The sequence below is a fragment of the Prionailurus viverrinus genome, unplaced genomic scaffold, assembly GCF_022837055.1.
Source record: "Prionailurus viverrinus isolate Anna unplaced genomic scaffold, UM_Priviv_1.0 scaffold_39, whole genome shotgun sequence".
Classification (NCBI taxonomy): Eukaryota; Metazoa; Chordata; class Mammalia; order Carnivora; family Felidae; genus Prionailurus; species Prionailurus viverrinus.
In genome coordinates, this window is record NW_025927607.1 from 3,816,421 (window position 1) to 3,836,293 (window position 19,873).

Consider the following 19,873-nt stretch of genomic DNA (forward strand, 5'->3'; position numbering starts at 1 on the left):
GAGACAGTGGGGGTTGGGGACGGCTGGGCTCAGGCGGGAGGTGGTGAGTGTTGTTTCAGGACGGGGTCCACGTTAGGAGCGGCTGTGATGAGGGCTCTGGGCTGGGGGCCGGTGGAGAGCAGGGCCGGGTGTGCGTGATGCCCCCGCCTCTGGATACTTCAGGCAGGTGCAGGTGGTGGGGGCCCGGGGGCTTCTCCACCAGTCAGTCCTGATCCCAGACGCGGCTGCCTGGAGGAGGAGACCCTGTGTCTTCGGTGAAGTGCAAGCCCATCCACCGCACACACAGCAAGCGTGCGAGGCCTCCCTGCGCAGCTCTCCCTGGGACCCTCACTGCCTCTCATCTTTCCCCGACACGTGCCCCCTTCCGTGGGAGGCTTTGTGGCTCTGTGACCTTCTGAGAATTGACTTTCAGCGAACTTGTGGCTGACGGCCTTATTCTTGAAGCCTGAGCCTGGCCTGCCTTCTGGAGAGGGGCCTGGGGGTAGGGCGTCCGTGGCTAGAGGCCCCCCGTGCGCAGGCCGTCCCAGGGATTCTGCGCTGATGTGAGTCACAGACGGTGGCCACGGGATCCAGGCCGGGGGGAGAGAGAGAGGCCTGCCGAGGGCAACCGTGTCCCCGGAGGCCTCTGCAGGAGCAAAGGACCAAGCACTGAGCGGGAAGACAGTACCTCGTTGTTAGGAGTTGAGCCGCATCCCCCCAGAAAGATACGGCAAAGCCCCCCCCCCCCCGGTGCTCCAGCTCTGGGACTTGTTCGGGAGTAGGGCTGCAGCAGACGTGATGAGTCAAGGGCAGATGAGGTCCTGCGGGAGAAGGGTGGCCCTGATTTCAAGCCGAGGGACGTCTGGAGCCAGCGGAAGCTGGAAGAGGCAGGAGGGACCCTCCCCTAGGTCCCCTGGAAGAAGCTGGTCTTGCCCACACCTTGATTTGGGGCTTCTGACCTCAGAGCTGGGGGAGAGGTCACTGCTGCCGCTTCCGGCCCCCCAGTTTCTGGTGCCGCATTATGGTGGCCCCAGGACACTTCCTTTCCCCCGTGTGCTCGCGTGTAAGGGGACTCTGGCCTCTGGGACCGCTGCAGCCCCCGGGTCGGCCTGGGCTTCCACAGCACAATCTGCCCCCTGGGATGACGCAGCCACGCTGCGCGGTCTGCCAGGAAGCCTGCGCTTCCTCCCACAGTCAACCCCGGCTTTCTCCTCCGGGAAGCCCTCCTGGCTGTCCCCGCCCGATCGCAGCCACTTAGCAGCAACATAAGCGGCGCCGGACCAGGGCTTCTTGAGTGAGACAGGAAACGCGGGGTCCCCACCAACACAAATCAACGAGCTCACGGCAAGTCTGAAGAGGGACGGGATACGTACGCCGTTTCCAAGAATCTTCCACAAATTGTGCATCCATTGCACGGGACGCGTCAGAGTTACCTAGTAACACAACAACACGGTCACTCTACAGTTTGGAAGCGTGCTGGACAGCACTCAGTCATGCGGCAGAAGGGAGTACCTTCTGTGGTGGGGAAGCTGAAGCCACGCGCCGGCCGGCAGATTCCCCCCGCCCCGCCCCGGGAGCTGTCTGCCGCGCTGGGCGCCGGGACCCAGCGTCCTGGAGGGAACGTCAGAGGAGCCCACGCGGAGGGGCGGCTGTGCAGGGACTGGCCTGCGGGCCTGGCAAGTGTCAGGGTCGGCAAAGCCAAGAAGAGGAGAGGTTCCTTCAGGCGGAAGGAGACCCGGGGGACGAGACAGCTGAAAGTGACGTGTGCTTCTGAGGGGCCTTTGGCTGGAGGGACCCTTCAGGGACAACAGCAAACTGAATCGTGGAAATCTGGGTGGCAGCAATGTGCCACCATCAGTGCCCTGACCGGGGTGGCTCCCGCGGCAGGACCCACGGGCACCAGGCAGCCGACGGGCAAGGGGAGGGGGTGTGTGGGGGCACCTGCAGACAGGCCGACACGCAAGTCGGGGTTGGAGGCACCCAGGGTGGTGAGGTAATGCCCGTTTTCTCTAAAGCTACAGAAAAAGTGATCCGGGAGCCCGGCCCGCAAGCCGGGGGCCGGGCTCCCGGGCTGCTGTGTCCCAACTGCGCCATCAGAGGCAGGCTGGGCCCTCCGGGGGTCTTAGCCGCCCGGGGCTGACCCCTCCCTACTCCACCGTTCGGGCGCCTTCTGCCGCGGCCTCTGTACTGGGCTTCGGTTCAGAAGCGCAACCCTTACAGCCCCAGGCAGCTCTGGGGCAGAACTGGGCCAAGGGAACCGTGTCTGAGCGGTCCTGAGCGCCCACAGGTGCTGCGGTCCCGTGGTGGGAGGTGCCCATGAATCCATGAGGCAGGGGGTCCGCAGAAGGGATGGGCCCGTGTCAACGGCCCCGGGGCCTCGCGGTGCCTGTCGCTTCAGGCGGCCGTGACTGTGTAAGGGAGATCGGTGATGCCCCGGGTCCGTGCTTTTAAAAGCAGTACCACCAAACTCAATAATTTCCCGTTTTTCCCAATTCATGACTTTGAGCTCAAAACCGCACCAGCCAGCAAGGACAGCCAGCGGAGGCTGTGACACACGACCGCTCCCCCAGCTCCCGGGGCAGCTCCTCTGATGGGGTCTGGGCTGGGGCGTGTGGCTCTGGGGTCCTGAGCGTCCCCAGCCCAGTCAGGGTGCAGTGGAAGCTGATCTGGGTGGGACCTGCAGAGGGCAGCTGGCAGGGCAGTGTCGCGCCGGACCGCTCGTGGTCCGGGCGTGGGCTCCTGTCTAGACACGTGGCCCATGTCAGGGCCGGGGCCCGGCTTCCTCCGTGTGTCCACGGTGAGACCTCAGACAGGCTGTCTGACCCCCCTGAGGCCGTCTTACCCGCAGCTGGGTGGATCACATGCGCCCCTTAGAAACGCTGGCAGTCCTGGCAGGAGAAACTGGGCACGGCTTAGGACCTGCCGTTGAAAGACAGAGCCTCCCGAAGGAACCTGGGGACAAAGGATGTTTTCTGGAGGAGCCCAGGGGTCCTGATGGTCCCCAGGACCTACAAGAGGACTGTCGGCCAGACCTCATGGGGACCGGAAGGTTAGCAGGCGGTGCCACCCCGGCCTCCCCGCCCCTCCCCCTGGACCCACAGCCTCCATCCGTCTGTGCCCGCTCTCTCCTCTCTGACACCTGCTGCCCCCACCCCAAGCTTCGTCTCTGCCCTCCGGCCACTGGGTTTGGACATGGCTGTGACCAGCCCTGGTACTGGTGACTTCATGTGACCTCCCGGCTCCAGGTCACTTCATGTCCTGGAGACACCCTGGTGCTCCCCCGGGTCACGATCCAGCCCAGCCTCAGCCGGCTGTGGCCACAGCCTGTGCTCTCCTGGGGTCTCAGGAGCCCCATCACCTGTCCGGCCTTGTGGCCTGGAAACGTGGAGCGCCGTATGGGGGTCAAGGAAGCGCCAGCCTCGGGGACCCTCGGCCCGGACCCTCTCCCTGCCTCCAGGGCTGACTGTCGCAGAGGCGCCTCCCACACGCAGTTTTTCAACACTGAGACCCGTCCTGCCGGGCGCGGGCTGGTCACGTGACTGTGACAAGCGGTCACAAGGAGGACACGCGGGATGTGGATCTCGCAGCTGGCGCCGGAAGGGCGACCGCACATCCCGGCCTCCCGAGGGCTCCCGTGCGCGCCGTCCGTCCACGCCGTCCTTTCCCCGTGGCCAGGATGGAAAGTCCACCCTCGTCACAGTCAGGCTTTGCTCCCGCAGACGAGCCCGTGGGCTCAGGCGGGTGGCCAGGCCGTGTCAGCAGAAGCGTCTGCTGGGGAGCCGTGTGCCTCTTCCTGGCTCGGGGCAGAAACGCTGGGACTTGACAGAGAATTTCTGAAGACGCAGAACTCTTCGCTTCCTTCAGTCTCGAGCGGCGAGTGGTTCAAATGCGATTATAGGCTTGTTTATTAAATCGAGATTTAATTTGCTGTTTTATGCTGCTGAGTCAAGTGAGAATCTGATTTTCGGGGCCGACGTAGACGGTTGTTCGTGTCACGAAGTTAACCATGGAGAAGGTGAATCATGTATTTTCTCACCTATTTTCAGTCATTTAGGTTTGGTTGAGAGATTAAGGACCGAACTCCGATCGGGTGACCTTTTGGCTGCCGCCCAGCTGCTTGGTGGCGGTTCCTTGAGTTACGCGACGTCAGATCAAATGCTGGCGCTCCCTTTGGGTTGTTGACAGGAACCCGGGCTCCCCGTTGATAGTGCGCGAAATAAGAAGCCCATTTTTATCCGGCCGGAGGGCGAGCGCCCTGGGCGTCTACACTCCACAGTCACGCGCTCGGCCGCCGGGTCCGCGTTGCCTCACTGGAGGCCCAGCTGGGCTCCGGGTGCCGTGGAGTCACCAGGCGGGAAGCTTCACAGAAGGGTGATAAAGGCCATGCTTCTGTTTTGCAGGGACTGACCACGTTCAGTCCTTTGCGTCTTGCACGTCCCTAGTCGGGCCCCTCCTGTGCCACGTCCTCCCGTGAGAGCGTCTGTTTTACGCAGTGTGTCGCTGGCCACGCCTTCGCGGGGCTTCCCGGTGTGCCAAGCCCCGGACCCGTGATGGGGACGCACGGCTGGTCTGGGTGGTTGGGCACGAAAAGCCTCACGAGCGGACGGTGGTCGGTACTCCAGGCTGCACGACAAGCTCCCACCAGCACGGCAGCTCGAAGCAGCCTCATTTCTTACCTCTCCGTTCCTGCCGGTCCCGAGTTCAGGCACAGCTCAGCCCGGCTGTCCGGCTCAGGGTCTCACCAGATCATAACGGAAGTATCAGCAGGGCTGTGTTCCCACCAGCCGGAGGCTGCTGCTGCGACTCAGGCCGGCTGTTGGCGGGACTGGTGGTGGGAATCCCTTTGCGGCTGGAGGATTCATGGAGCTGCTCCTCCCAGGCCTTCCGGACACCTGCCGAGACCTGCCGAGACCTGAGCCTCACGTCACACGCTCACGGAGAGGCCGCCCTGCTGTCTCTGCCGTATTATAACCGCTGGAAGCAGGTCATTCTTTCGGCCACATTCCAGGGGTGGGACCACGCAAGGGTCCCTTTGGGTTTGTGACCCACGTAAGGGAGGCTGGTTGAGTAAAGGGGTGTTTCTAGCCAGGAGGGGCAGGCAGGGTTTGATGTCAGCCGTAGGCCAGGAGCTCGAGGGTGAGGGGTCTGGGGAAAACGGTGAGCGAGGCTGAAAACGTGAGTGTGCTGGGTTGAGGGATTTTGACTTCATTTTATAAATAGCGGGAGCCAATCATTGTTTTCGGACTTTTCAAAAACATTAATATGAAGATAGGCAGGTAGTGGGATCGGGCCAGAAACCTGATGTTCCTGAGGTTGTGGAATCCCGAAAGTGTGAGGCCACCCCCCCACCCCGCCACCTCCACGCACGCCCATGGAGCCCAGCTGGCCCAAAGTGGCCTGTGGTTCCCACCATTGTCCAGAATTGGCCACATTCTTGCAGGAGTCACGTGGAGCGGTACCCACGGTTTCAAGTTACTTCCCCAGGTCACCCAAACGTTAGGAAAATGAGCCGATCGGACTCTGGCGGCCGAACGTGGCAGCCCTTCTGGGATACTGTTCTTTTGTTTACCCGAGTGAGGCTTCCACGGTAGGATTTCAAGCATTCTCGCCACGCAAGTGTTTAGGTTCGTAAGGCCTCCAGGAATTCCCCGTCACCATGGCCCACTGCCCTGTGCTCTCCGCTCCCCAGCGCAGGCGTGGCTTACGAGGACAACTTCCATCAAGCAAAACGTTCCTGCGGCACAGAGATGCCTTGGATGAGGTCTCTGTCGTTTTTACTCTTTTCTCCCGGGCGCCCACTGGAAAGGCAACAGGCTTTTCTCCTGATCCCAAGTTTATCTTTGACGCACGTGTTCGTCCGTTGGCTGGCCAAATGCAAACCAGCGCTCGCCAAGAGGGAAGGATGCGCACCAAATGGGGGCTTTAGCGGAAACTGACATGATTTCAATACTTACTTTTCAAGCATTCTTAAAATAACAAAAGGGTTTTAGAAACAAAAACAGCAATCTTCCAGTTCTCCATTTATTCTTATAAGCTGCCTGCTTGGAATATTTAGAAGGTCCAGAATAAGTGCCAATGTTTCGTTCCTTTGTTTCGCTTGGGTCCCACCCCCTCCCCAAATGGAAACACCGTTATTATTCGGTGAGGATAAATATGTACCTGATGAAAAATGTCCAAACTTTACAGAAATGTATAATGTCAAACAGTGTGAGTCCTCCCCTCATCTGTGTGCAAGTTGATAAAGGGAAACCTCATTTAGATAGCGTAGGGAGGCCAGTAGGCACAGCCTCGGGCTCAGCACCCGTTGACAATTGCAGGCCCCCAGGGAAGGGACCACCTTGCAGGTTCACACTACTATGTTATCCCAGCAGGAGGAGGGATGGTTTCTTCCTGTCCCCCAGAGAATTACAGCTCAGCCAATGAGAGACAGTCCCTGCCCAGCCAGTGAGAGACAGTCAAGGCCCAGCCAGTGAGAGACAGTCACAACCCAGCCAGTGAGAGACAGTCACAGCCCCAATGAGAGACTGCTACAGCCCAGCCAAAGAGAGACAATCACAGCCCAGCCAATGAGAGACAGTCACTGCCCAGCCAGTGAGAGACTGTTACAGTCCAGCCAATGAGAGACAGTCACTGCCCATTCAATGAGAGACTCTTGCAGCCCAGCCAATGAGAGACAGCCCAGCCCAGCCAATGAGAGACAGTCACAGCCCCAATTAGAGACTGCCTCAGCCCAGCCAAAGAGAGACAGTCACAACCCCGCCAATGAAAGACAGTCGCAGCCCAGCCAATGAGAGACTGCTACAGCCCCAATGAGAGATTGCTACAGCCCAGCCAATGAGTGACAGCCCAGCCCAGCCAATGAGTTACAGTTGCAGCCCAGCCAATGAGAGACAGTCACAGCCCAGCCAATAAGAGACAGTCAAAGCCCAGCCAATGAGAGACAGTCACAGCCCAGCCAATGAGAGACAGCCCAGCCTAGCCAATGAGAGACTGTTACAGCCCCAATGAGAGACAGTCACAGCCCAGCCAATGGAGACAGTTGCAGCCTAGTTAATGAGAGACAGCACAGCACAGCCAATGAGAGACAGTCATGGCCCAGCCAATGAGAGAGACAGTCACTGCCCATTCAATGAGAGACACTTGCAGTCCAGCCAATGAGAGACAGTCAAAGTGCAGTCAATGAGAGACAGCCCAGCCCAGCCAATGAGAGACTGTTACAGCCCAGCCAATGAGAGATAGTCACAGCTCCAATTAGAGACTGCCTCAGCCCAGCCAATGAGAGACAGTCACAACCCAGCCAAAGAGAGACAGTCACTGCCCAGCCAGTGAGAGATGGTTACAGTCCAGCCAATGAGAGACAGCCCAGCCCAGCCAATGAGAGACGGTCACTGCCCAGCCAGTGAGAGATGGTTACAGCCCAGCCAATGAGAGACAGCCCAGCCCAGCCAATGAGAGACAGTCACAGCCCAGCTCATGAGAAGCCACTATACTTAGAATGCCCAGTCCAACTCTGATGGACTGTTAGCTTACAGTAGCCTTCCCACCCCCTGCCTTTCCTTTCCTCTATAAAGGAGCCTCCTCTCCTTTGCTCTTGGGACTTGCCTAGGGTTTTGCCATAGCTTGCTTGTCCCGAGTTGTCATTCTCTGCTATTCCCAAATAAGACCCTTTTTTTTTTGCTGGCGAAATAACTGGCAGTTTTATTTTTAAGGTTAGCAGCTATAATGAACAATTTTCAGTGTGTTCTTTTGTGTATGCATAATTTATTTGATATAACTGAAATCCTCTCTGTATTCACTCTGGGATCTGCTTAATTTGCTTACTGTATCTTGAACATCTATATGCAGAGACATGTGGGTTTTAAGGTTCTATTCTGGCATGAACTGAACTTGGAGTTGAGGCAAAAATTAGGGAAGTGGATTTTTACCTGACGGTGGGAATTTCTTCTTTAGATTTCATTTCCCTTTTTTTTAATATTCAGACTGTGGAGGGAGAGAGTATACAATTTGGCCCAAAATGCATCAAAACTAAGCCAGAAGAATTTTCTTTCTTCCTTTTTTTTGATTTTTTTAAATGTTTATTTATTTTTGAGAGAGAGAGAGAGAGAGCATGCACAAGTGGGGGAGGGGCAGAGAGAGAGGGAGACACAGAATCCGAAGCAGGCTTGGGGCTCCAGGTTCCAGGCTCCAGGCTCCGAGCTGTCATCACAGAGCCTGACGAGGGGCTCGAACTCACAAACTGTGAGATCATGACCTGAGCCAAAGTCTGACGCTTAACCGACTGAGCCACCCAGGTGCCCTAGAGTTTTCTGATTTGTTAAACTTCTCTGCCTAATTTTTTTTTTTTTGTAATCAGTGGACTTGGCAGTAATGATAAATCGTTCTCTGCCCACTTACCACTCTCCTCCTCCGTTTCTGAGCTGACAGCCTCGGGAGAGCGGAAGGGGAGCCGGGATGAAGGGCAGGGTCTGCTTCCGGGTCACACAGCAGAGAGGCAGCAGCAGAGCTCAGGGCACAGACCGGGCTTCTCCAAGTGGAGGCACACCTGATCTGTCGGTGGGATGTCCCGAGGCCTCCTCGGGAGGTGCCGCTGGGTGTCCCCGCAGCACAAGGGCAGGGCTATATACATAACTACACTTCATTCTCTTCTACCGGGCATAAGATGCCGCTGCGTCAGGACGCATCTGTTAGAGATCCCGACAGAGGAGCATTTGCTCGTTACTTTGCCCCCTTGCACAGCAGGCTTACTGAGTGCCTAAACAGTGACAAGCCCTGTTCCAGGATTGGGGTGCCACAGGCAGCAAGTGGGACTTGTCCTTGCGGAAGCGTGGGGGGAGGGTGGCCGCAAACGACTGAATATAACCTGTAGAAGGTTGATAGGTGCCATGGTTGAGAATGAAGGAGCGAAGTGGGCCAGGACTCGTGTGAGTGTGTGTGTGTGTGTGTGTGTGTGTGTGTGTGTGTTGGCAGAGAGGGGTGGAGACGGCTGATTTTAAACAGGGTGCTCAGGGAAAGTGTGCTGGTGAGACAGAGCGAAGCAGACCCTGGGGAAAAGCATTCCAGGCCTCGGGAACGGCGTGTGCAAACTCCTTCAGGCCCCAAACCGGTAAAGAGTCCTCCGTGGTTGGGGTGGACCGAGCAAGGGACAGAGTTTTTGGAATTAAGGTCAGACGGTGAATGGAGGACAGACCACATAGGCTGTTGCAGGCAAGTTTTTACCTGCAATGAACCGCACGTTTGAAGAGTACAGCCCGGTAAGTTTCAACCTGTGCTTAACAGATACAATCATCACCACTGCCAAAATACAGACATTATTCATCACCACCCAAAGCTTCCTTGTGCTCCTCATGGCCCTGTAATCCTTCCCTCCCATCCCTCCCTGCCTGGTATGGATCTTTTTTTCCAGATGGGTATCCAATCATGCCAGGATCGTTTGTGAAAACTTCCCTTTCACCACTGAATCACCTCTGCACTTTTGTCGAAGGTCAGCTGTCCGTGTGCGTGTGGGTCTCTCTCTGGACAGCGTCCTGTCTCGATGACCTAGACGTCTATCTTCATAGACACACTGTCTTCATTACTGTAGCTTTACGGTAAGTCCTGAAACCAAAGTCTTGAAACCACATAGTGTCAGTCCTCTGACTCTCTGTTTTCTTTGAAGTTTATTGTATTTATTTTGAGAGAGAGAGGGACAGCGCGCACACATGGGAGAGGCAGAGCCCGACATGGGGCTCGGTCTCACAAACCATGAGATCATGACCTGAGCCGAAATCAAGAGTCGGATGTTTAACCAACTGAGCCGCCCAGGTGTCCCTGACTGTCTTCTTTTTAAAGTTGTTTTGACTGTTCTAGTTCCCTTGCGTTTCCAAAAGAATTTCAGAATCAACGTGTCATCACATTTGTTTCAAAAGATACTCTGGGGATTGCACCCACAATATACATCAAAACGAGGAGAATTGCTCCCTTGGCTACATCAAGGCTTTGGGTCCATGAACATGGAACATCACTCCTGTTTTTAGTTCCTCACGTTTTCTCAGCTTTGTGGTGTTTACACTCTGTCAGGTCTGTTCCTAAATATTTTATATTTTTTATACTACTGTAAATGGTGTTCTTTAAATTTCAACCTCCAGTAGTTTGTTTCCAGGATGTAAAGATATAGTTTATGTCAATATGTTGGTCTTTTACTATGAGACTTCGCTAGAGACTCCATGGTTAGCTCCAGTAACGTTTTCGTGAACTCTGTGGGCTTTTCGACATGGATGATCAGGTTAGCTAGAGACAGTTTAACTTCCTTTCCAATCTAGATCTCTTCACTTTCTCTCCTGTGACTTACTTTACTGACCAGACTTTCCAGTGGTGTGTTGGGTAGAAGGGGTGAGAGCTGGCACCTTATCTTGTTTCTGATCCTACAGAGAAAGCAACACTCGGTGTTTCCCGTCAAGAAATGTTAGCAGTGGGGGTGTTCACAGATGCCCTTTATCAGGATGAAGGCTCTGTTGTATTACTGACTTTCTCAGAGTTTTATATTGGGAGTGGACATTGGGCTTTGAAGGGTATGTTTTTAGCAATCTACTGAGATCATCTATTTAGAATTTTAGTTTAGTTTAATGTTACTTTTTTTTTTTTTCAACGTTTATTTATTTTTGGGACAGAGAGAGACAGAGCATGAACGGGGGAGGGGCAGAGAGAGAGGGAGACACAGAATCGGAAACAGGCTCCAGGCTCTGAGCCATCGCCCAGAGCCCGACGCGGGGCTCCAACTCACGAACCACGAGATCGTGACCTGGCTGAAGTCGACGCTTAACCGACTGCGCCACCCAGGCGCCCCATAATGTTACTTTTTAAATGTTAAACCAACCTAACGTGGCTAGGGTAAGCCACACTGAGTCCTGGCGAGTTATCCTTTCTGTGTATGATTGGACCTGATTGGCTAAAATTTGGTTAAGAGTAGTAATATCTATATTCAGGAGAGACCCTGATCTGTAATTTCCTGTCTTTTTAAAGCTGACCTATTGATCGTCTCTACACCCAACACGGAGCACGAACTCATGAGCCCGAGACCAAGAGTCACCTGCTCTACTGACTGAGCCAGCAGGGCGCCCCTCTCTGGTTTTCTTATAATGTCTTCGTCTGGTGTTGGAGGCAAGGTGATGGCTTCATAGAATGAGGGGGGATGTGTTTCCTCTCCTTCGATTTTCTGGAAGAGCCTGTGTAGGGGGTATTATCTCTTCCTTTCACATTGGGTTGAACGCGTCGGTGACGCCATCTAGACCCGAAGTTTTGTTGGTGGGAAGGTTTCAACCACCAATTCAATTTGCTTAGTGGATATACGGTTATTAACATACATGTTTCCGCTTGAGTGAACTTTGGTCATTTCAAAAAACAATTATTCATCTCACGTAAAGTGTCAGATTTATTAGCATCAAGTTGTTCATAACATTCCCTGAAAAGCCTTTCAATATCTGTAGTCTGTCGTGTTACCTCCTCGTTCCCGACACTGGTCATTTGTGTCTTGTCCCTTCTCTTTACCGATCAGTCTGACCAGAGATTTATCACTTCTATTGATCTGTTCTGAGAACTAGCTTCTGGTCTCATGGATTTTCTCTATCTTTTTTCTGTTTTCCATGTTACCGATTTTCACTCTTCCTTCTCTTTTCACTGGATCAGTTCCCGCTGTTTGTTGTATTTTCTCCAGGCGGAAGCGGAGGTCACTGACACGTGACCTTTCTTCTTCTGTAGTGCAGGCGTCCGGGGCCAGCTAGTACAGCTGCCCTGGCACCTGCAAATCTCGACGAGCCTTGTTTTCGTTTTCATTGACTTCACATTTTTTGAGCCGCGGGTTAGTGAGAAGCGTGTTTCTTAGTTCCCAGGTGTGCGGGAACTTTCTCGATGTCCTTTTCCTGTTTCCACGTTAATTCCATTTTTGCCTGGGAATGTGCCCTGTATCCCCAGAATCTTTTTAAATGTATCGAGCCTCACTTTACAGTCTCTTATAAGGTCTGTATTGGAACAAAAGGGTGCCTGAAAAACGCATTTTCTGCTGTTTGGGGGCCGAGGGTTCTGTGAATGTTAAGTTCCAGGTGTTTGATAATGGCATTCGGGTCTGCTACGTCCTCATGGGTTTTCTACTTGTTTTTTTCACTGTTGAGAGAGGGGAGTATTAAATGCCCCTTGGACACTTCCACTTTCCCGTGTTAGAAATAATGCTGCGCTGAACAGGTTTGTGCCTTTGCTGGTGGCCTGGTGCCCATCTGGTTCTTCCAGAAACCTTGTGCCACTCTGTGTTTCTGCCGGCGGTGTGTGAGCTCCCCGCGTCCCCAGCCTCTCTCAACTCTGAGGAGGTCACATCTTTGGTCTCCACACGTCTGCAGCGTCCCCGGATTGTGTGTCGCTGAACGGCAGCCTTTCACGGGGAGGGGACAAAAGGCCGGGCTGAGTGTCCCAGTCTTGGCTTCTGTAGGGCGGCCTCACCTAAAGCCAGGGTCTCCCCTCGTGGCCTGGCCCAGCACCCCCTCAGCACCCCTGCGCCCACATCTGTCTCTGAGCTCAGTCTCGCCCTGTCACTGGGAGAGGAGGCAGGGCATCTGGACACTGCGGACGGCCTCTGTTTTCTCAGTGCTGTGTGGCTCACAGATTCTCCCCCGCGCCCTGCCCCTCCTCCTCCCTCACTCCCCCTGTGGTTTCCGCATCCGTCTGTGAATCCTGCGCTCGACGCACTTCCCCGGTAGCTGTCTGTGTCGGGGACGCTCTGGAGAAGTCGCCAGAGGGGCCCCAGGAGCTCGTGGGCTGGATATGGAGGACGAGAGAACCCTATTCTCCGGGTGAGGCGGCTGTCGTCCGGGGGAGAAGGGAAGGAGGAGGCCAGCCCGGCCCCTTGCTTGGATGTTCACCCCTGGCAAACCACGCGCTCAAGACACTCAGCCTCTGGGCCACTTTGGCCACGACTGACCCCTGCTCGCATAGGGATGCACAACACCATGGCCTTCCAGGGTTCACCCAGCATCACCCATGGAGGGTGGACACCGTGGACACAGATGTCCCCTCGTCTCCCCATCACACAGCTGTGGGAAAAGGCAGAGGGCGTTCACAGGTTTGGGTGGGTCTTCCTAAACCTGCTGATGGCCACACAAGTGGTCCCGCTCTTGGGACCGTCCACCTGCTCCTTGGGAGTGTTTTCAGCCCCTGACGCGGCACTTGAGCAGATGCCCACGGAGATGTCCCTTTTCCCCTGGAGGAGCCTTGAGGAGAGAGGTGGCTGTCAGCAGAGAGCCGCCTTCCGTGAGGAGGCCGCGTGTGGGAGGCAGTCTGGATGGCCATGTGCGCGGCGGGGAGCAGTTGGCCCCCTGAGCCAGAGCAGTCTGGACCCCCGGGCAGGGATGGTCCCTCCAGGGAGGCCCCGGGCTCGGACCAGCACCTCAGACTCTGTCATCTGTCTTCTCCGCCAAAGCGCTTCAGGGAGGTTCTGTGAAGAATGACAGAATGTATGGCGCCCCCCCCATCCTCTTTGGCTCGTTTGGGGTAGCCCCGTGTGCCCAGCATCTTCTCCTGTCATCCCAGTGACCCTGGGAAGGCCATCCTATCTCCCCAAGCCTCGGTGTCCTTGCCTGTCCGGTGGTCACCTGACCGGCCTGATCTCTGAAGGAGCTCACGTCAGTGCGCTCGGGGGACCCGCTGTGAAGGGCTGGCTCTCCTGAGAGCACGTGTGCACGCACGCACACGTGTGCGTGTGGGCCTATCTGCCACCACACCGCACCCACACCCCACCGTAAGTGGGCCCCCATCCGGGCGCTGAGCTGCGGTCGCCGCGTGGAGCGGGTCTCAGGACCCTCCGGGTGAAGGTGCTGGTGGAGGAGAGTAAGGGGAGAGAAGGGCCCGCTGGGGCGTCTCCTGGGTCTGGGCCGGGTCCGGGCCGGGTTCTGGTCACAGCCTCACCCAGGGGGCCCCAAGGGAGCAGGTGCCAAACCCCGTGAAGTTGAGACTTTGTTTTTTTCCGGTCTCTGGGGCCTCCCTGGAAACCGTGTGCGTTTGTAATGGGGGACTAAATAGATTCGCACGTGTGGTGTGGGCGAGCAGTTGGGTCTGGGATCCCAGCACACGCCTGGGACCTTGGTTCGTGGTGACTCTGGGTGGCCAGCCCGAGGCCCCGAGGAGGAAGTTCAGGGACACAGGGCCCAACGGGCTCCCTCTCAGGGCCCGCCGAGGGCACCGCCTGAGCATCCAGGCTCCCGTCCGGAAGGCGCCCAGCCTGGCCCACGTGTCCTACCCTGCCGAGTCCCAGACAGCTGCCCAGAGGCTCTTGAAAACGCTGGAAAGTGTGATCTGCTTCTATTCCTCACTCCTCAAGGATACAGCCCGTCTGAGGGCCAACAGCCACGGCATCCTGTCCATCCACCTCTCCTTGCCCCTCGCCACCCAGCCCCCACCCCTGCCCAGCGCCCTCCAGCCAGGCCAACCTTTCCAACGTGTTTCCTGGCCACGTGTGGCTCCACCCGTCACGGCCACCTACCTCTCTGCTGGATTCTGCTCACTCTGTGCTCCTTCTGCCCCGAGGAAGCCAGACACATCCCCCTCCTCCTGCCTTCTGGTATATTCCAAGTCCAAACTCTGCCTCGGCCTGCAAAGGAAGGTCCTGGGCACCAGGCGCTGGGGCTCCGGGTTGGGCGGGGGGTGGGGGTGCTAGACACAGTTTACAAACCAGCAGGATGCTGCTGGGCCGACGCAGCCGGCCAGCCTGGAGTGCAGGGGTGGGGCTCGAATGCAGGGGCGTCGGATCAGCTGGGGCAGGGGGTCGGGAGGGCGGGGGGGGGCCGGAGGGAAAGGGTGTCATCCCCCCCCCCCCCCCCCCCGCCCAGCTCAGCCGCAGGCCCGGCGCGGACGCTCAGGGCCCGTACTGAAGCACGTCTGTGTGGGAAGCGAGCTGTGCTTCGGGCTGGCAGCCGGGGCCGTGTGTCCCCGCTGTGCTTTTACAGGTTTAATTAAGTCTCTCCAGGACCTTGGACTTGTCAAGTGCTCCTCAGAATGACCTAGCGGGGTTTCCCCAGCGATGCTGCCCCAATTAAAGCGAAAATTAAAAACCTTCATACCATGGCCTCGCCTGTAATAACAAGTGTTAGTCCCGGAAGTCTTCTGGTTAGAATTTCTCCAAAGCCCCTCATCGAACCGCCTTTCCCGCGGCAGCAGGTTCTGGGTGACGGTGGGGGGACCTACAGTCTTGGTGCTGACGAGGGAGGGGCCCCGAGCCCCCGTCTGTCCCCCTTGGGCAGAAGTCCCTCAGAGGCACCTGTGGCCCTGGGGTCCCCTCCACTGAGGGGAAGCCTTCTCCAGAGGCAGTCCGAGGAAGGCCCAGTGACCCCCGTCTTCACAGCCGGTGACCCGTCCCCACGAGCATCGAGGCGAAGCCCGGAGAGGACAGCCCAGCAGCGGGTGCCCTTCTGGGGTTAGCGTGAAAGACGAAAGCAGCCTGCCAGGCTGTGAGCCGCTCAGTGCAGGGGCTCCCGGAAGGGGAGGAAGCGCTGGGTGGGGGCGGGGGGGGTGGGGAACAGGCCAGACCTCCAGCCGGAGGAGTCCGTTCGGACCACAGAGGCTTCTAACTGCCTATTGTGTCCAGCTGCTGGTTAGCTGCTGGGGCCACAGCTGCTGAGTTTGGGGCAATCGATGCCAAGTAGACAAGCAGGTTTTGTGACCTTGAGACGGGGCAGGGTGCCAGGGAGCCCCCCACCGCCCACGGGCCTGCGGGCCCCTCCCCCAGCTCCAGGGTGCTCTGTGTCTGGGCATCACGCACCGCCCTGGGCTGGGCTCCCATCCCGTTCCCGTATAGCCCCCCAGGAAGCCAGCGCAGAGTTCACACCCCCGGTGCCCCCCCGCCCCCCACCCCAGGAGGACATCCTGGAGGAGTTGGGGTGTGACAAACCCGGAAAAACCTGGGGACCAGGTGGGTGGGGCTTCACCTGAAATCGTGCCCCCGCGTAACTGCTTGCCCTTCCCTGTCCTGCTCCCTCCCGACCCCCCCCCCCCCCCCCCAGCTAGAGCCCCAGATTGATCTGTCTGAAGCTCAAGCTCAGAATCCTCTCTGGGTCTGGGGTCTGCTTCTGGGAGGACAGGAGCTGAGGAGAAGGCAGAAGGCGACACCTTCCTCCGCCTGCAGTGCGACCAGGAAGTGGGGGCTGCATGAGGGTGGGCCTGGTGGCTGTGGCCAGGGCCCGGGACACAAGGGAAGTCTCCAGGCGCCTGGCTGGCTGCAGGTTGGGGGAGTTGGGGTCACAGCAAGGACCATGAGGCCCGGTCCTGGATGGCAGGGCTCCTGAACGGGGAGGGCCTGTTCGTGAGTCCTCTGGGTGCTGACTCGGTCACCCAGCTCGCTCTCCACACCGCCCGCGGCCCGTCACCCGTGTGGGCACCGTCCCCTCGCAGCCAGCTCCCTTGGGACCCTCTGACCTGCTGGTCGGCAGCGTGAGGAGTGAACCAAAGTAAGCGCCCCCCCCCCGCCGGACCCAGCCTGGCTTGTCATTCCTACCCATCCTGGAGCCCACGGGCCGAGCACCAGGCAGGGCAGGCCGCCTGGGGTGGAGACAGGAAAGCAGACATGGCAGGCGCAGGGGGAGCGGGGTGTGGCGGGGGAGGAGAGGGCAGGGATGTAGACACAGCCTGTGTCCTGGTGGCCTGGCCATCGGGCTCTGGGTCCCCCCCTTGAAGGCTGGAAGGAAGCCAGTGGTCAAAAGTGCTGAGCGTCTCTTCTCCCCTCAGTCCCCAGCTCAGAGTGGGGAGGGGGCTTTCCTGCGCCAGCTTCCTGGTGCGCCGTGGGGTGGGCGAGGCGGTGGGGAGGGTCTCGGTCTCAGCCGTCCAGCCTGCCTCCCGCAGAGCGCCTCTCCCAGAAGGACCTAGAACGCAGTTCGGATTCCGTGCCTGCCCTGCTGACAGCCCCCAAGGCTGCCCACTGCCCGCTGTGGAATGGCCACCTGACTGCGGTGGCTGGGGAATCCTTTGGTCCCCGAGGCCCACCCGCCACAGGCGAGCGCTGGATGCATCTGTGTGTGTGCGTGACAGTCTGCGAGGTTCCTGGGAATTACCGTAAGGAGAAATCCTGGCTCATGATGATAAAGTACAGAACAGCTCAGGGATAGTAAAGGAGTCTTAGACACTCGTAGAGACGTAGGGACGCGTTCTGCTCCAGGTCGGAACAACAAAACGGACGCAGGGATCGATCCTTTCCTAAAGTAACTGATACATTTCGCGCCAAGTTCTCCTGTAATCGCGGTGAGCCTTCAGACGGACTCCAAGGCGCACGCAGGGTTGTGTGTGATTATGGTTGTGAAGCGGTGGTTACACTTCTGAAAAGGAAGGGTCGCGAGGCATGGCCGGCTCCCGCGGACGCCTGGCAACAAGGCAGCGATCGGCCTGTGCGATGCTGGCACCGAGTAAACCCATTTCTGATGGGGCAGGTGTCCTAGCGCACAGCCCGAGACGGGTTCCCGTGGTTCTCAGGAGGCCGGGACGGAGGAAGGAGCGGGCAGGGGCAGGGCTCTGAGCAACAGCTGGTCAGCCCCGGTCCACGGGGGCGCCCGACTCTGAACGGCTCTGGTGACCCAGAGCTGGTCCCAGCTGGAGGCGGGCTGACCTGCCGTCGCTTCATGACAGCTCGTCACTGACGGCAGTTGGCTGTTGGGACCAGGTGGCTTCTGCTTGGCCTGGGGCAGTTCTCCGGGGAAGGGCGGCCGTGTAATCGGCCAGCGTGGGCGGCAGCCAGGGGGTCGGCGAGGGGAATCTGAACTGGGCACGGCCCCAGCCACTGCGGTCTGCGTGCCTGGTGCCAAGGGGACGTTGCGCACCTTCCTCGCGGTGCGCCTGCCATCCGGCCTCCTCTCTGGGGAAGCACGTAGGCAATTATGTTGCCAATTTTTCCAGCGGGTCGTCCGCTGTTGGTCAACGTCTTCTCCGGGGCTTTGTCTTTTTATCGACTTCTGAAGCTGTGGAATGTTCAGCCTGACCAAGGACACCCTCCCCTGTCTTTCCGGGAATCGGGGGAGGGATGCGGAGCCTTGTCTGAGCAAACAGAGCCCTTTCACCACCACACCCGCTTGAAAATTATGAAATCTGATTCAAATAAGAAGGGAGAATGCATTTTCCACAATGCTTTCTGCTGGAAAGGCGCAGTCGGAGTAATTCGGCGTGGTGCAGGTTTCATTAAGATGCAATCACTTGTACAGGAAAAGGCGTTCTTGTGCAGCGTCTTGCCTCCTAGACCCTCACTGCGCGTGACAGTTACAATTCAGGGCATTCGAAGTCAGTGGGTTTTTTTTGTTTTGTTTTTGCAGGCTAGACACTCGTGTGGGTATTAATTTGATAAATTCTGAAAGTTACTCACGTCCCCTCGGATTTCCTGCTCTAAAATCACCTGGTGGAAGGGGAGACTCCCACTTCACCATGTGGACCAGAGTGCCAGGCTGTCCCCCCAGCCAGGCCTCTGCCTGCTTTCTGGGGGGGCCGGGCCTGCGCCTCCACTCCATGCCCCGCACCCCTCAGGCCGAGCCTGCCGCCGCGGAGCCCTGCCCTGCACCCCGAGCCGGCTGTCCCCAGCTCGCTAGCCATACTGTGTGGTCCGGCCCACACCCACCGCCCGTCACTGATGCCACACCTCCTTCCCGGACCCATTCTGATCCGAGTCTGTGGCCGTTCTGGTAACGTGGCCACGAGGCAGAATGCTTGTGGAGGACTCCTGCCCCTTTCTGAGTCAGCACACAGCGCCCGATGTAAATTGGTGGCTCTCAACCCGGGCAGGGCCTGAACCTACCTGGCTGTCCCGGCCGCGGAAGGGTGCTTGGTATCCGGCGGGCAGAAGCCAGAGGCACACGAGGTCGCCCACAGCAAGGTGGTACAGCCCAGAACAGCGGGCAGGGAGCCTGCTCACCCCGACCACCGACCCACCTCCTGCCCCCACCATCCCCCGGTCTCACGGTCACGGCGAGGTGTTCCTGTAACCAGTGGTATTCTCTGGGTTTTCCCGTCCTCACCCTAGACTCTGAATTGACTTTTGATGAGAAGGATCCACACCTGATCTCTGTGGCTGGCAGAGTTGAACAAACGATGTGGTTCGAATCTGGGGGCTCCCACCACACCCCTCAGGTCTGGACCTCAGGCCCCGGTGGGGGAAGCTGGGTCGCTCACACAGACCTCGGTCGCCAGCCCTGTGGCCACGTTCCGGGGACTCTTGCCGCTTTGAGAGCAGGGGGCAGACTCTGCCTTTATGTTTCGTAAATAGAGGTCCCTGACGTCAGCAGTAGGGGTCACCGTGAGGGACCAGGCGCTCCCCCCTCCACCGCCACCAGAGCAGCCGGCCTCCCCCACAGGGGCCCGTCCCTTCCTTTCAGGTCACGTGCCAATGTGGCCACATAGGCCACACTGACACCGTCTCAGCGATGGCCTTGCGTGATGATAATTAATTCGTGCAGTTAAGTCCCGTGAATTTCCCCCGACCTGATGTTCAGGCCATCATAATCCATCCTGGGCGCTAACGTTGGGAACAGGGCTGGCAGCTGGACTTTAATACGGCACGGGGTTCGTACTCTGTTGGGGAAGCCGTCTCTGTTTCCTGCCTCTCACAGAAGGTTCCCTACCTCAAGTGTGGGGCTGGGCTTGCCCGCGTGTCCACACGCTCTGTGACCCCTCCCGCACCCGGTGAGGGGCACACTGTGGGGGTGACGGGGGTCGGGTTGTCACAGGCCGCAGCCACGCTCTTGGGCACGCTGTCTCCAGATCTGTCGTCCCGGGGGGAAGCCGGCTGCCACTCTGGGCCCCACGGAAAGGCCCACGTGGTGGAGAAGGGAGGGAAGCTCTGGCCAACAGCCCTCGAGGCCACAAGAGTGAGCCGGGGCCTCCCCGGGGCCCTCCAGATGGGAGGGCGCCC